The sequence below is a fragment of the Suncus etruscus genome, chromosome 1, assembly GCF_024139225.1.
Source record: "Suncus etruscus isolate mSunEtr1 chromosome 1, mSunEtr1.pri.cur, whole genome shotgun sequence".
NCBI lineage: Eukaryota > Metazoa > Chordata > Mammalia > Eulipotyphla > Soricidae > Suncus > Suncus etruscus.
Genome location: NC_064848.1, coordinates 22,185,749 through 22,201,214, shown reverse-complemented (window position 1 = coordinate 22,201,214; position 15,466 = coordinate 22,185,749). Strand labels below are relative to the sequence as shown.

The window sequence follows — 15,466 nt, the reverse complement described above, 5'->3', positions numbered from 1 at the left end:
TTAAGAAGTTGGGTGCTTAACTTTACATGTTTGTTCATTCAATCAATAAGAAAATATAAAGTCTATATCTACATTGTTGTTAATTTAGTTATCTTTTAATGACTATCTCAATCTTTTAAAAAATATCTTTATTTAAACACCATGATTAAAAACATGTTTGTAGTTGGGCTCAGTCATAGAAAAAAACACCCCCCTTCACCAGTGCAAATTCCCACCACCAATGCCACCCTTCTTTCTCCCTCTTCCCCCAGCCCCTGCCTGTATTCAAGACAGGCATTCTACTTCTCTCACTCAACATTGTCATGTTAGGTTTTAGTATAGTCATTTCTCTAACTGCATTCACCATTCTTTGTGGTGAGCTTCTTATCATGATCCAGTCCTTTGGCCCTCATCTCTATTGTCTCTGGGCATTATTACAATTATGTCTTTTACTTTTCTTTTCTTTTTTTCCCATTTCTTCCAGGATCTCATGTTTTGTGGCACAGAGTTTCTCGAAGTAGTCTCTGATTACTTTGTATATCTGTATTATCTGTAGTGATTCCCCCCTTTTCATTTCTAATCTGGTTTATTGTTTCTCTTTATCCCTTTCTTTGTGAGTTTTGCTAGTGGTTTTTCAATCTTGTTTATTTTTTCAAAGAACCAACTTTTGCTTTCATTGGTCTTTCAGATTGTCCTTTGGGTTTCCACTTTATTAATTTCTGCTCTAAGCTTTGTTATTTTCTTCTGCCTACTTATTTTGGGTTCATTTTGTTGATCTTTTTCTAATTTTATAAGCTGTGTCATTAAGCTATTTATGTAGGCCACTTATTCCTTCCTGATGTGTGCCTGCAACTTTGATTTTGAGTCTGTTTGTTCTGACTATTCAGATGTGGTTCTTGTAGGCAGAAAAGCAGTGGCACAAGCAGTAGGGTGTCTGCCTTGCATGCACTAACCTAGGATGGACTGCAGTTTGAACCCTGGCGTCCCATATGGTCTCCCAAGCCAGGAGCAATTTCTGAGCGCATAGCCAGGAATAAGTCCTGAGTATCACTGGGTGTGGCCCAAAAATCCAAAAAAAAATAATAAGATATCAATGATTTCCCCCTCTATTAGTTCCATCTTTCTTCAAAACTAATGAATATATATATTTATATAAAATGATCACATCAAGGACTGTTCCTTATGGCTTAGGAGTATGTTTTGTTACAAGAAGTTGAATTCACAATTCACAAAAGAGAAATTTGTAAAGATATTTTGGAGTTGATTTATGAATCACTCTTATTGAAATAGGCTGGGTTCTCATTATGTGCGTGAATCTAACCTTCCCCCTAAGAAGCCTTTCAGCTCTGGGTTTTTCTCTTTTCTCCCACCACTCCCTAATCATCTGCCACCTCCTCTCATGGCATTATTATAAGTGATTCTATTCCTGTTCTCCTACTCTTAGACCAGAAGTTCATTGAGAGCAGGGAAATTATGGCTTAGTCTTGCTTAATTTAGTAATGTGTTGCACAAGTGCCTGATATATGATGGACATTAAGCTAAGATCTGTTCCATGAATGAAAGATTAAACACACCTCCACTTTTATACAATGTTCAAGATTACAAAGTAATTTCCTGCGACTTCCAAGATACTGGAGGCAGGCAAAACCATTATCACCCCTATTAGCCAACTCAGAAAAGGTGGTGTGTGTCTAAATTCAGGGCAAACAAGGCTGTGATTTCAGGGAATCTCTTTTCTGAAAAGATCAAAACTGTAGATTCTTGCTCTGTAATTCTTTCCTGAATATCAGAGTTGTCTGCTTCCAAGTGCAATAAAACAAACAAATTGATTCTTTCAAATTTTGTCTTTTTAAAATCAAGAACAATAACAACAACAACAACAACAAACTGTTATGATGGGTCTCAGGGGTAATTCCCTATGGTGTTTGAGCCTAGTGGAGTTGGACAGGGTCACCAGGACCTCACCTAATACAGGGTATTATTGGCAGGCCATGAGTGTTGGAAGTCAGACTCAAGGCATAGCATAGATATTCTGCCATGCAGGCATATGCTCAGTATCCTGAATCATTGTGTGTTTTTCCCTGTCTTACTTTCACCCTTTATTCCTTTGTTGAATTCCTTCATATTTGGTAGTCTTAATTTTTATTTAGGGGTGATATATTTATCACATGCTGATGAAAAAAAACTATTACCATTTAAAAAATTTTAATTTAAACACCGTGTTTTCAAGGTTGTTCATAATATAGTTTTATTTTCCACAGATAAAGTTGTTCATGATTGAGTTACAGTCATACAATGTACAATAACCTTCATCAGTGCTCATTTCCTTCCACCATTGTCCTCAGTTTCCCTCTGACCCCTCCCTAATACCTTCTTCCCTCCCACACACACCACTTACCTGTCTAGGGCAGATGCTTTACTTTACTCTCTCTCTCTCTTCTCTCTCTCTCTCTCTCTCTCTCTCTCTCTCTCTCTCTCTCTCACACACACACACACACACACACACACACACCTCTTTTTTGACACTGTGGTTTGCACTACTGTTAATGAAGCTGTGCTGTACATAACATTTTATCCCCTTTTCAGCACCCAGTTCTTGTCCAGAGTGATCAGTTCAACTATCACTTTCACAGTAGACTCTTCTATACTTTTTTTTTGGGGGGGGAGTCACACCTGGCAGTGCTTAGGGGTTACTCCTGGCTCTGAGCTCAGAAATCACCTCTAGCTGGCTCTGGAACCATATAGGATGCTAGGAATCGAACCACTATCCATCTTGGGTTGGCTTCGTTCAAGGCAAATGCCCTATCACTGTGCTATCTCTCCAGTCTGACCCTTCCCTAATCTACCTGCACTCTTTGTTCTTTATGGCAAACTTCCTACCATGAACTGCTCCTACCATGGACAGTGGTGTTTCTCCTTGAAAATATCTTTAGTCTCAATGTCTTTGAGTGTTTTGTCTATGTTTTCCTCTTTGGACTTTATGGCTTCAGGTCTGATGTCAAGGCTTTAATCCATTTTGATTTGACCTTTGTTCATGTTGTTAAAGTGATGTTTGAGTTCACTTTTTTGCATGTAGTTGATCCGTCTTCTCACAGAGGATTTCCTTGCTCTGTTGGAACACCTGCTTTTACCAAAAACAAAGGCATCCCCAGCTTCTTCTTTTTTAAAGTTGGGGAAAATTGATAACTATAGGCCAATATCCTTGATTGAACAAAGATCCTCAACAAAATACTAGCAAATAGTATCCAATGGTTCATCAAAAAGGTCATACACCATGACTAAGTAGGGTTCATTCCAGAGATGCAACAATGGTTTAACATATGCAAGTCAATCAATGTAATACACTATGTCAACAAAAGTAAAAATCAAAATCACATGATCATCTCAATAGAGGCAGAGAAAATATTTGACAAGGTTTAAACCCATTCGTGATACAAATTCTTAACAAAATGGGAATGGAAGGAACTTTTCTCAATATAGCCAAAGTCACAGCAAATATTATACTCAACAGGAAAAACTGAAAGTCTTTCCTCTAAAATCTGGCACAATACTTGCCTGTGCGCTAGCCTTGGACGGACCGTGGTTAGATCCCCCAGCGACCCATATGGTCCCCCAAGCCAGTTGCAACTTCTGAGCGCATAGCCAGGAGTAACCCCTGAGCGTTACCGGGTGTGCCCCCCCCCCCCAAAAAAATCTGGCACAATACAAGGTTGTCCCCTCTTTCGCCACTCCTATTCTACATAGTACTGAAAGTACTTGCCATAGCTATTAGGCAAGAAAAATATATCAAGGGCATCCAGATAAGAAAGGAAGGAGTTAAGATCTCACTATTTGCGGCTGACAGATTATTATATTTAGAAAATCCCTTAGGGGCCGGAGAGATAGCATGGAGGTAAGGCGTTTGCCTTTCATGCAGGAGGTCATCAGTTTGAATCCCGGTGTCCCATATGGTCCCCCGTGCCTGCCAGGAGCAATTTCTGAGCCTGGAGCCAGGAATAACCCCTGAGCACTGCCGGGTGTGACCCAAAAACCAGAAACCAAAAAAAAAAAAAAGAAAATCCCAAAGACACTAACAAAAAGTTTCTACAAACAATAGATTTGTATAATAAAGTGGCAAAAATGCTTCTAGAAACAATAGATTTGTATAGTAAAGTGTCAGGCTACAAAAAAATCCACGAAAATCCATGATGTTTTTATATACAGATAATGAAAGAAAAGAAAGCGACATTAAAAAAACAATCTCATTCACAATTGTGCCTTTTAAAATTAAGTACCTTGGAGTCAACTTAACTAAAGAGGTGAAAGACCTATACAAAGAAAACTACAAAACACTGCTTCAGGAAATAAAATAGGACAAAAAGAAATGAAGACATACATATCCTGCTCATGGATTGGGAGGATTAATATAATTAAAATGGCAATACTTTCTCAAGCATTATACAGATTTAATGTAATTCCTCTAAGGATGACCATGACTTTTTCTTTTTCTATTTTTGGTTTTTGGGCTATAACCAGTGACACTTAGAGGTTACTCCTGGATCTGCACTCAGAAATGGTACTTGGGGGACCATATGGGATGCTCAGAATTGAACCCACATCCATCCTGGGTCAGCTGTATGCAAGGCAAATGCCCTACTGCTGTGCTATCTCTCTGGCCCCACTCATGATATTTTTCAAAGAAGTGTATGAAACACTCCTGAAATTCATTTCAAACAATAAACCCACAAATAGCTAAAACAATCCTTGGGGAAAGAAGATGGAAGGCATAAATAAATTACCATTTTTGGTTGGTTCTTCAGCTGTTTTCACAGAGATGAACCATCTTGAGATGCGTGGGGCAAACTCTAATTTGGTGGAGTGATCATATTGTGCTGCTCAAGACATTAACAAGGCAAAGGCTAGGACACCTCAGGCCTGTCCATTAAATTCCACCACTTCTTTTGCTTCATCATTCATCTCCAGGGCACTCTGAATGAAATGAACAGAGAGACTAGAGGAATGGTGTTTATGAGAATGCTCAGTAGACATTGAATTAGGTATTACCGAGTGTTTAGGGAAGGGCTGGTGTGGTCCTTGTGAGGGTGGAAAGGAACCAGATTTCTTGCTGACATTACAGCGTTTGACAATTATATGCAATTGGACTCAATTGTTTTCAATTCCTTCCATTTATCTCTGAGGATGGAAACTAAAGAGAACTCATAGAAGGAAATCTCTGAATGGAAATCTGAGTCCCTTTTCATCTGAATGGAAAAGCTGAGTCCTTTTTCTGAAAGAGACTGAACAAAAACAGTAGTTTCATAAATCTATATATAAAAAAAAAGAACGGGGGCCGGAGAGATAGCATGGAGGTAGTGCATTTGCCTTGCATGCAGAAGGACAGTGGCTCGAATCCCAGCATCCAATAACGTCCCCCGAGCCTGCCAGGAGCGATTTCTGAGCATAGAGCCAGGAGTAACCACTGAGCACTGCCAGGTGTGATAAAAAAAAAAAAAAAGAATGTCACAGGTGCCTGAATCATCAGCAAATTAAAAGGTAGTTCGTTAGCACCAAGATAGCTAGTTAGCTATGTCTCAGCTTCACACACTAGTCCAGATCATAAAGCACTGGCAACAATGACATCATCCCCTACTGATGACATCTACCTACTTCCTCACATATTGTTACTGTAGATACACACGTTGCATGTTGAAACTTAAAAGTAACACACATAATAAGGCGTGCCATTAAGTAAAGTGCCAGGAGTTTTATACATATTTTGCTCCTGGGAAATCTTGTGAGATGCCCAAGATCCTATGCTTGATAAATGGGTTTCCAGAACTTTCCCCTAGGATAGTGAAACGGTTGGTAATGAACTAAAATAACTCGGGCTACGCGCTTTACATATAGTCAATTTAAGAGCAGCCAGGCATTCTCTCTCTGCTCTCCCATGCTTTCTTAAAGGAGGACACATGTCTTTCCTCCTAGGTTCCCAGTTAAGACTGTTGGAGGGCAAGAACCACACCTACTTTAGCTCCATGTCCTCGGGTAACTGATGCTCATGGGACTTTTCCACAAAGAACAGCAGGAAGATGGTTAGCATGAAGAACTACAGGGAAAGGTGCAGATGGAAATAGGGCGGAGTGCTCATTCATTGCTAATACATGTTAGGCATGTAACACATGTAGCAGAGGCTACAACTTGTCCTTGGAGGGCAACTGACTGATTGAGGGGACTGACTATTTATTTATTTGCTTTTACTGTGATAGGCTGGCTACTGTTGACTTACAATCTACCTCCCAGGGGTACCCCCCCCCCCCCAGTAGAGCACAGACAGAGGACCTGCTGGGGGGTCAGGAGTCACCAGTGAGTGAGATGTAAGCAGGTTCAAGAAGGGCTTTCTTGAGATTGAACTGGACCGCCAAAACCCGGGGCTGGCAGGTGTGCAAACAGATAAGAGCAAAGAGCTGGAGTGGGAAGATAAAGTGGGGTGTGGCCTAGCACAGGCCTAGGCCCTAGAGTCTCAATCCACCAGCTCTGGGACTCTCAAAGGCAGCACCCATGAAACATGGGGGAGGGCCTGACCCCTTAAGTTCCCATTGTGAAACACCACCCATTTCTGCATGCATCACAGGCGGAGGTTCGAGTCCCCCCATTCCCAGCGACACCCCTTTTTTCCCCGCCCTCACCTGCACCCCAATTCCCTTTCCCCTTCCCGCCCCGTCTCTGCACCGTCTCCAAGTCACTCTCACTCTCCTCTTCTCCAGCCCCTCCCCGGGCGGGTCTGGCCGGGCTCTGGGAGGCGGGGCTGAGCGCTCCAAACCGCGCGAGACTTCCACCCAAGTCCCGCGAGACTCCCGCCACGGCTGCCACCGCCTCTTGACGTCTTTCCCTTTGACAAGTCGCCGCCGCTGCAGCAGCGGCAGCAGCAGCAGCAGCAGCAGTAGCAGCAGAGACATAAAGGACGCGCGGCCGCCGCAGCGGGCTGGCTGCGTGCGAACGGGCGCGGCGGGGTGATCGGGCCGCGCCCCAGCTCCCGGCTTGCCGTCTACACAAGTAGGTTCCCCCTCTGCACCCCGCAGGCTGCCCTGGGCCCGCTGCGCCGCTCCCGCCGGGGTCCGGGTGGGCGACGGGGGAGGCCTGGCCTAAGGGTGGCTCCTTCTGTGATGTGCGGCCCCCGGGGCCTCCGGGCTCCTGCGACTCGCCCCTCGGCGCTTGCAGACCTACCTCGCTGCCCGGGGACCCTCTCAGGGCTGGGCCTGGGGTCCCCTTGTCCCCCCACCCCTTGAGGCCAGAGTGGGAGGGGACTGTCCCTATTGGGGACCCGTCCTCGGTTATTGTCCTTCTCCCCACCCCAGCTTGCAGGGCCCCATCAGAGCATCCGAACACACGCTGCCCTCGGTGGGGGAAAAACTGGGGCATTGTTCATCCAGGGTGGACGGCGATGGTAAGGGGCAGCACTGACCCAGGAGATGGGGCAGGAGCCAACCTGGACCCACCGGGCCCGGGAGGCACTGTGACAAGCAGGGACCGAAGTCTCCACACCAGAGGACTTGGGGATCGGCTGGGATCACTGCCCCCCCACCCCCAGGGCACCTGACAGATAGGGACTCCTCTTTCTCCTCTCCCCAATGGATAGGCCAGGATCAACACTCCTAGGGGACTATGAGACAGGTGGGACTACCTGTACCTCTCAGGGGACACGGGGTTTGGCTGGGACTGTAGCTCTCCCGGGACATGGGCTCTCAGGCTGGGCCACAGTGCCCAAGAAAGATCTGTAGGACACAGTAGCTGTGTGACAGGTTTGGTGGATTCTGCTAAAAGGTATAGTGAAGTCTGTACCAAAGGACATGTGGGGGGCCCTAGAAGCCAAGTAGGATCTGCTAAAAGGTATAGCGAAGTCTGTACCAAAGGAAATGTGGAGCCCTAGAAGGCAGAGTAAGTAGCACAGCCGACCTTCGAACTCATCCTTGAGAGTCTCTAGAGACAGCATGTGGTGGCTCATAATGGACAGTATCTCCTAACACAATGTTTTTTTCCCCCTCTTCAAATTGTGCTTGATCCCAGTCTCTCTGTATATGATATATGTATATGATATAATGTATATGTATATTTATATGTATATAAAATTCATTTTATTTGTATATATATGTATATGATATAATACATATATGTATATGATATATGTATATGATATAATGTATATGTATATAAAATTCATTTTATTTGAGCTACATCTTCGACCTGCTGTATTAAAGCTGGTTTACTTGTTCGTTACTCTAGCTTGTGCCCTGTTGTATTGGTATTCTCACTTTCAGTGGGCCTTCTTCCAAAATGATTGTTTAGGAAAATTGGAAGATTTTGGAAGATGGCTAAAATGGCCTTAAAAGAAATCAAGTTAAAATAAAAATTCTCTTAGGATTTAGTACACAGGTGTTTTTCATTTTTATTTTTTCACAGTTCAGCTTTTAGTAATTTCGGAAAAGGATCAATATTTGTGGAAAACATTGTGATTATTCATAGTGAGAAGAAACCTATTTACCTCAGTGTTTCATGAAATTGGTATTTTCTACTAGTGAGTTTTAGATCAGGGACTCTAATCTAATCCAGGATCTCCTGAGCCATTTCCCTTGGCCACACATTTAAAGAAAAATTTGCAAAGCTTGTAAAGTTTTATTAGTGAGCCAGATGTTTATCCTACTGCTTTTGGAGTCTGAAATGAGGTGGACATAAGCCTTTGAGTATGCTGGTTTCTTTTAATTGGGGGGCTACACTGGGGGTACTCCTGGCTGTGCACTCAGGATCTCTTCCTGATGGTAACTGTGGAGACCATATGAAATGAAGGCGGTCAAATCTGGGTCAGTGGTGAACCATATGTAAGACAAGTGTCCTGAACCCATTGTACTACTATTTCCAGCCTCGAGTATGTTGGTTTGTATAGTGTGTGTATAAAATGCAATAAAAAATAGAGCCATGATGTCTAAATGCATGTGCATATACATGTATTATGTATCTGCACACCTTCACGTATATTAAAAATGAAGTAAAATGCTTTTTACAGTATTTGCAAAGAGTATTAAGGCCACACAATGTAAGACTGCATTCTTCATGAGCATGAGAACCTGGGTTGAGCTTCTGAACTGTAGGTCTGGGGGAAGGTTTAGGTTGTGTAAAGAATTGTAATAGTTCCTTCAGATCACATGGCTACATTTTATGGCAGTATGAGACATCTTGGGCGGATAGAAATCTGGACGCTTTTAAAATGGGATAAATTATTATCAGTCTGAGGTTGTAATTAAGATGCATTAAATGGTCTGTGAAGGCTTCTTATTCTAAACTTTTTTTGCTAAACTTCTATGCTCAGGGTTTACTCCTAGCTCTGAACTCAGGAACTATTCCTGGCAGTACTTGGGGAGACTATATGGGATTGGGAAGGATCAGACTTGTTTGACTATATGCATGGCAAATGCCCTCTCTGTTGTACTATCACTTCTGCTCCTTCTCTGTTTAAACTTTCAGTAATTTTGCTTTCCCTTTGGTTCTTATCATTCTGCTTCTTGAATTTATAGTCATGTCGTTTGCATGTAGCATTTTCCCATTTATATTTCCCATTTATATTTCCCAATTATATTTCCCATTTATATTTCATTCCTAATGCTGTGGTATGTGGAGGGGGAAGCAGAGGTAAATGCATTGCTTAATCTGCTTGTTAATATAGGTACCCGAAATTTGTTTGATAAAGGAATTTCAAAGACCCTTGTTGATTGAACCAGACTTGTCAATAGAGGAATTAAATTTAAATAGAATGTAATTCTAATGGCACAATTTTTTCTAAGAATAAGTTGCTTCTTAACATTTGAAAATTTAAAAAGGCACATTGAGGGCTAGAAGGATAGTACAGAGGTAGGGCATTTGTCTTGCACACAGCTGACCCAGGACAGACCCAGGTTCAATTCCCAGCATCCCATATGGTCCCCGGAGCCTGACAGGAGTGATTTCTGACTGCAGAGCCAGGAATAACACCTGAGTGCTACTGGGTGTGGCCCAAACAAACAAACAAACAAACAAAAAACCAGATAAAAAGGCACTGAACAACTGATCTTTTACAATCAGGCCTTTTAAATTCAAAAAATAATAATGTTGTGATAGGAGGTATATGAAATTTTTTTCTAAAAATGGGACAACTATAAGTAAAAAAATCACTACAATTTGTTAAAATAATTTCTATACTTTTTGGTTTGGGGCCATACTTGGAAATTCTTAGGGGTTACTCCTGGCAGTGCTCTGGAAGGCATATGGGATGCCAGGGGATTGAATCTGGGTAGACCACATGCAAAGCAAGCACACTGCCTGCTCCGACACCTAAAATATTATTTAAGGTAAATAAAGCTGACTTAACAAGTTAAATGTATTACTACAAATTTATTCTACAGGCTATCATTTCAGAACAAAAATTGGTTATGTCATTAAAAACTTACTAATTTTGGTCTACTAAGCAGGAGATCTGAGTGACACTTAGCTACTCTTGGTGCTACTTGTCCTATCTCTGTGGTCTAGATGGTTCAGCGATATGATCCAGTAGTGCCTGTAGTCACCAGGACTACCTCAATGATGTTTTGAGGCCACCATGGAAGATCACATTTGGGTGGTATTTGGGAGAGCTACCAAGGCTATGAAATGCTATCTTTCTATCCTAGCATGTTGTCTGGGTTCCCACATTATGTGTCATGATGTCTTCTTGTTCTCCTCCAGACTGTCCTAGTTCCTCAGTTTTCTTGTCTTTCATGGCCTTTTGATGAGTACTGTTCAACAAGGGGGTTGTGATGGGAAGCCCAGATTTTGTCCCCAGCATCTCAAGTCACCTGAACACAGCTGGGAATGACCTCCAAGTACAAAACAGGGAGTAGGCCCCAATACTATTGGGGAAGCCGCTTAATCAGTGTAGTTTGAAATATTTTTCTCATTTTGTTTTTTTTCGCAACTTTTAAACAATTAAATCAATTATATATATGTTTGTAAGTTATCCAGCAAAATAACCTGGCGCTCTCAGTGCATTACATGAGGAGGTGATGTTTCCAGTTGATTGCTTTCTTAAACTGGCCCTGCTGGATACTCCATTGTAAGATACTTTGAAACTATGCAGAATGATTTTCTTCTGACAGTTTCTTCCACTGATGGTAGACATTGTGTGCAATGGTTATTACTGTGGGCATCCTTGCATTTGCCTTTTTTTTTTTAACATTTATTATTGGAATTAAGGAATACTTCATCCCTTCTATAATGTATTACATAAATATGATCTCATAAGCTTTTATTTTGTGTATGAGTTATAATTGAATAACATTGTGCTAAAGCTCTGAATCCTTAGCTCTGGCTCTTAGAGCTCAGCTCTTTTAGACTGGCCCCCACTCTGTGGGGGGCACTTAATTTTGGCACTGCTGGTGAGGTTATATTCATTTTGTACATTTGTTTTTTTTCAGTCTTGGAATCAGCAACTTCTCCAGGGAGTTGTGTTTCTTTATATTAAGTAATAAAATTTAGATCAAGATGTGGGTGCCCAGTATGCTCAGAAGTTGATGGTAGCAAGTATATAGACACATACCTTTGTGTGAACATAAACTCATTCAGTTCCATGTTTGATTATGTTTTTGATGAGCTATGCACTCAAATTGTTATCTTTTACTGCTGTCTGATATCACAGTCTTCATTATTGCTTTTCCTCTTATTTATAATTTTCTTTCTGACAAGGAAAAACCTAGGTCTAGTTACTTTGTTTTTTCATTTTTAAGATAAACATTTAATAGGTACACATAGCTATCCATGTCTTTATGAAAAACATATTTGACAATTCAGTAACGTATTTGTATAGGATTTTTAGTTTTTAGCATTACATATCTAGTCAAATATTACTTTTTCCAGAATTGCTCATTCTTTTCTTCCCCATAACCTTAGTTGTTACTTGTCTGTAATGCAGTTTCTTGTCTTGCTCTTTGTATTCAGTTTGGATCTCCCAACTCTGGCTGATTTCATTCGTTTATTTTTGGGTTTTCCCAGTAGTGCTCAGTAACTGGAGGCCACATTAGGTGTCAGCTTTGCAGGTCTGATGGCTCTATTTTGGAGCCAGTAGTAAACTGCTGCTTGGGATCAGTTGTTCTGAAGTAAGCAGGACTGGTGGTGTCCTGAGACTGTGCAGTGCTATTTGATCAAACTCAAGAATTTCACATGCAAGGTATGTGCTCCGCTCTTTGAACAATCTCCTTGCCCCTGTTGGTTAGTTTTTATTATCTGTGTATTTTTAAATGTTTTATGAATTGTTACTATTACCAGGTATTACTACTACTAAAATGATATTATCAGAAAATGTCACTCCTTACCCTTACTACCCTTTTCCCAAGTCTGTTTGATTTTTAGTCTATCAGTTTATATATTTTTTCTTGTTTTTCATTAGATATATTACATGTATATATAAATATATTTTTAGCTTTTTGGGTCACATCAGGCTGCACTCAGGGGTTACTCCTGGCAGGCACAGGGGACCACATGGGATGCCAGGATTCGAACCACCGTCCATCCTGAATGGGCTTCTTGCGAGGCAAGCGCCTTACTGCTGTGCAATCTCTCCAGCCCATTCTGTTTATATTTTTTGATATAAATGAACTGGTTGTGAGGTTAGAGAGATATAGTACAGTTGGTGAAATACTTGCCTCGTATCCAGCTAACCTGAGTTCGTTCTCCAACATCACATATGATCCCATAAGCTAGCAATAAGGCCAGAACACAGCGAGGTGTGGTCACCAAACAAAACAAATTTTCAGTTTGTGCTTATTCTCTTTATTTATTTTCCTCAAAATTTTTATTGTCACATAAATCATATTCTCTATTCCAAATCTCTATTGTAGTTTGTACTAAAATTGTACTAATTGTATAAGGTTGTGTAGTCATTACCATTTTTCCTTATCACCCTAAAAATAAACCTGTATCCATAAAATGTCACTTATTTTCTCTTTCTCTACCTTAGTAAACATTTTTTTTTTACTTTCTATATGAGTTTCTGTATTCAGGGCATTTCATGAAATAGGATCATATAATAAAAAGAATTATATTAAATGAACTTTTGTATTTATTTTACTTTGCACAACCTTTTTTCAAGAGTCATCCATCTTTTTTTTAAAAAATCAAATCCCCATGAAATAGAATTAAGAAGTTGTTGATAGTTGAGTTTTAGTCATACAATGTTCTACACCCATCCCTTCACCAGTGTTCATTTTTCACCACTGATTTCTCCAGTTTCCTTCTTATCTCCCACTCCCAGCCTGCCTCTATGACAAACACTTTTCTCCTCTCTTTCTTCCTTTCTCTATCCCTCTTTTTTTTCTTTTAGGCACTGTGATTTGCAATACTGTTACTGAAGGAGCATGATACATATCACTTTACTTCTTTTCACTTCCCAGTTCTTGTCTAGAGTGATCATTTCCAACTATTATTGTCATAGTGATCCATTCTCTTTCCTAACTGCACTCCCCACCCCATCATTGCTATTGTCTTTGGGTATTATACTCACACTATTTTTTTGAATTCTGCAGATGAGTATCATTTGCAGATAAATTCTGACTCATTTCACTTAGTATGATACTTTCCATGTCTATTCATGTATAAGAACATTTCATAACTACATTTTCCTAACAGCTACATATTCCATTGTGTAGAAGTACCATAGATTCTTTATCCACTCATCTGTTCTTGTCACTTGGGTTGTTACAGAGTTTTGGTAATGTGAATAGTGCTGCAATGAACATAGCAGTGCAGATAATTTTTCTCCATAATGATTTTGACACCTAGGGCATATTTCCAGGTATTGCATGGAAGCTCAATTTCTTGTTTTTTGAGGAATGTTCATGCTGTTTTCCAACAAGACTGAACCAGTTAACAGTGAATGAGAGTCTCTTTCTCCCTACATCCATGCCAGCACTGGTTGTTCTTGTTCCTTTTGATGTGTGCCAGTCTCTGGTCTGAGATGATATCTCATGGTTTTGATTTCTATCTCCCTGATGATTAATAATGTGGAGCATTTATTCATCTTTCTTCGGCCATTTGTATTTCTTTTTGAGAAAGTTTCTTTTTATCTCTTCCACTTTTTTCTAATGGAGTTAGATTTTTTTCTTGTTAAGCTCTATCAGCTTTACTTTAGATATTAACCCCTTATCAGATGAGTATTGGGTGAATAGTTTCTCCCACTTCATGGGCTGTTCTTTGTATTTTGGTTATTGATTCCTTTGAGATACAGATTTAATGCAGCCCCATTTATTTATCTTTGCTTCATCTCTGGGCAGAATCCAACTTGGTCATGGTGTACATTACCTCTCTGATGTATTGTTGGTTTCTATTAGGTAGTATTTTGTTGAGGACCTTTACATCTGTGTTCATCAGGTATATTGGCCTATAATTCTCTCTATCTCTTACTCTTTTGGTGGTGTCTATCTGCTTTGGGTAACAGGATGATTGATGTTAGCTGCATAGATTCATAGGAATATTTGAGGGTGTTTTCTGTTTCTTCATTTTTCTAGAAGAGCCTAAGAAGGATTGGCGGTAGGTTCCTCTTTAAAGGTTTGAAAGAATTCACTGATGAATCCATTGTGGGCTTGGTCTTTTGTTTTGAAGACTTTAGATGATCATTTTAGTTTTTTCAATAGTGAGAAAAACTAAAATGTAAAAGAGCAAGCAATCAGTACATTCCAGGCATTGATTAAGTCTTGAATAAAGTCCCTAGAGCAGGAAGGAAGGAGTACATGCAAAAGAATATAACAAGATTCTATATAAGCAAAAACAGAACAGGGCTAGGGGGACTTGTAGCTCAACAGTAATATCCTAAGCACCACTATGTGTAGTCCCCCAACAAAAAAACCCCAAACTTTATTATGTGAGTATTTAACAATGAGAATTATAATTGACATCTTGTACTACTATACTGAAAAATTGACTTTTAAGGAAGTACAGTGTGTTTATAATTTTAAGTGTCGTAGGTGTGTATTCTGATTTAAATCTAAAGTCTTTTTTTGTTTTGTTTTGTTTTGTTTTTGGGCCACGCCTAGTGATGTTCAGAGGTTACTCCTGGCTCTGCTCTCAAAAAATGCTCCTGGCGGGCCTGGAGAGATAGCACAGCGGCGTTTGCCTTGTAAGCAGCCAATCCAGGACCAAAGGTGGTTGGTTCGAATCCCGGTGTCCCATATGGTCCCCCGAGCCTGCCAGGAGCTATTTCTGAGCAGACAGCCAGGAGTAACCCCTGAGCACCGCCGAGTGTGACCCAAAAAACAAAACAAACAAACAAACAAAAAAATGCTCCTGGCAGGCTCGGGGGACCATATGCTATTCTGGGAATTGAACCCGGGTCTGTCCTTGGTCGACCATGTGCAAAGTAAACACCCTATCACTGTGTTATCTCTTTGTCTCCAAATCTAAAGTCTTGAGAAGCATAATCTGGAATTTAAAAAAACCAACATTTTGGGGCTAATAT

General features: G+C 40.7%; 1 protein-coding gene across 1 annotated transcript in view; it reads left to right on the top strand.

The window, feature by feature from the left end:
• Nucleotides 1–6,972: 6,972 nt before the first annotated feature.
• The window catches only part of HERC1 (HECT and RLD domain containing E3 ubiquitin protein ligase family member 1), a 223,057-nt gene continuing 214,563 nt past the window's right edge, over nucleotides 6,973–15,466 (top strand). The window contains exon 1 of the mRNA XM_049783985.1: nucleotides 6,973–7,011. The gene's annotated coding sequence lies outside the window, so the exon portion shown is untranslated. The remainder of the gene's footprint in view (nucleotides 7,012–15,466) is intronic.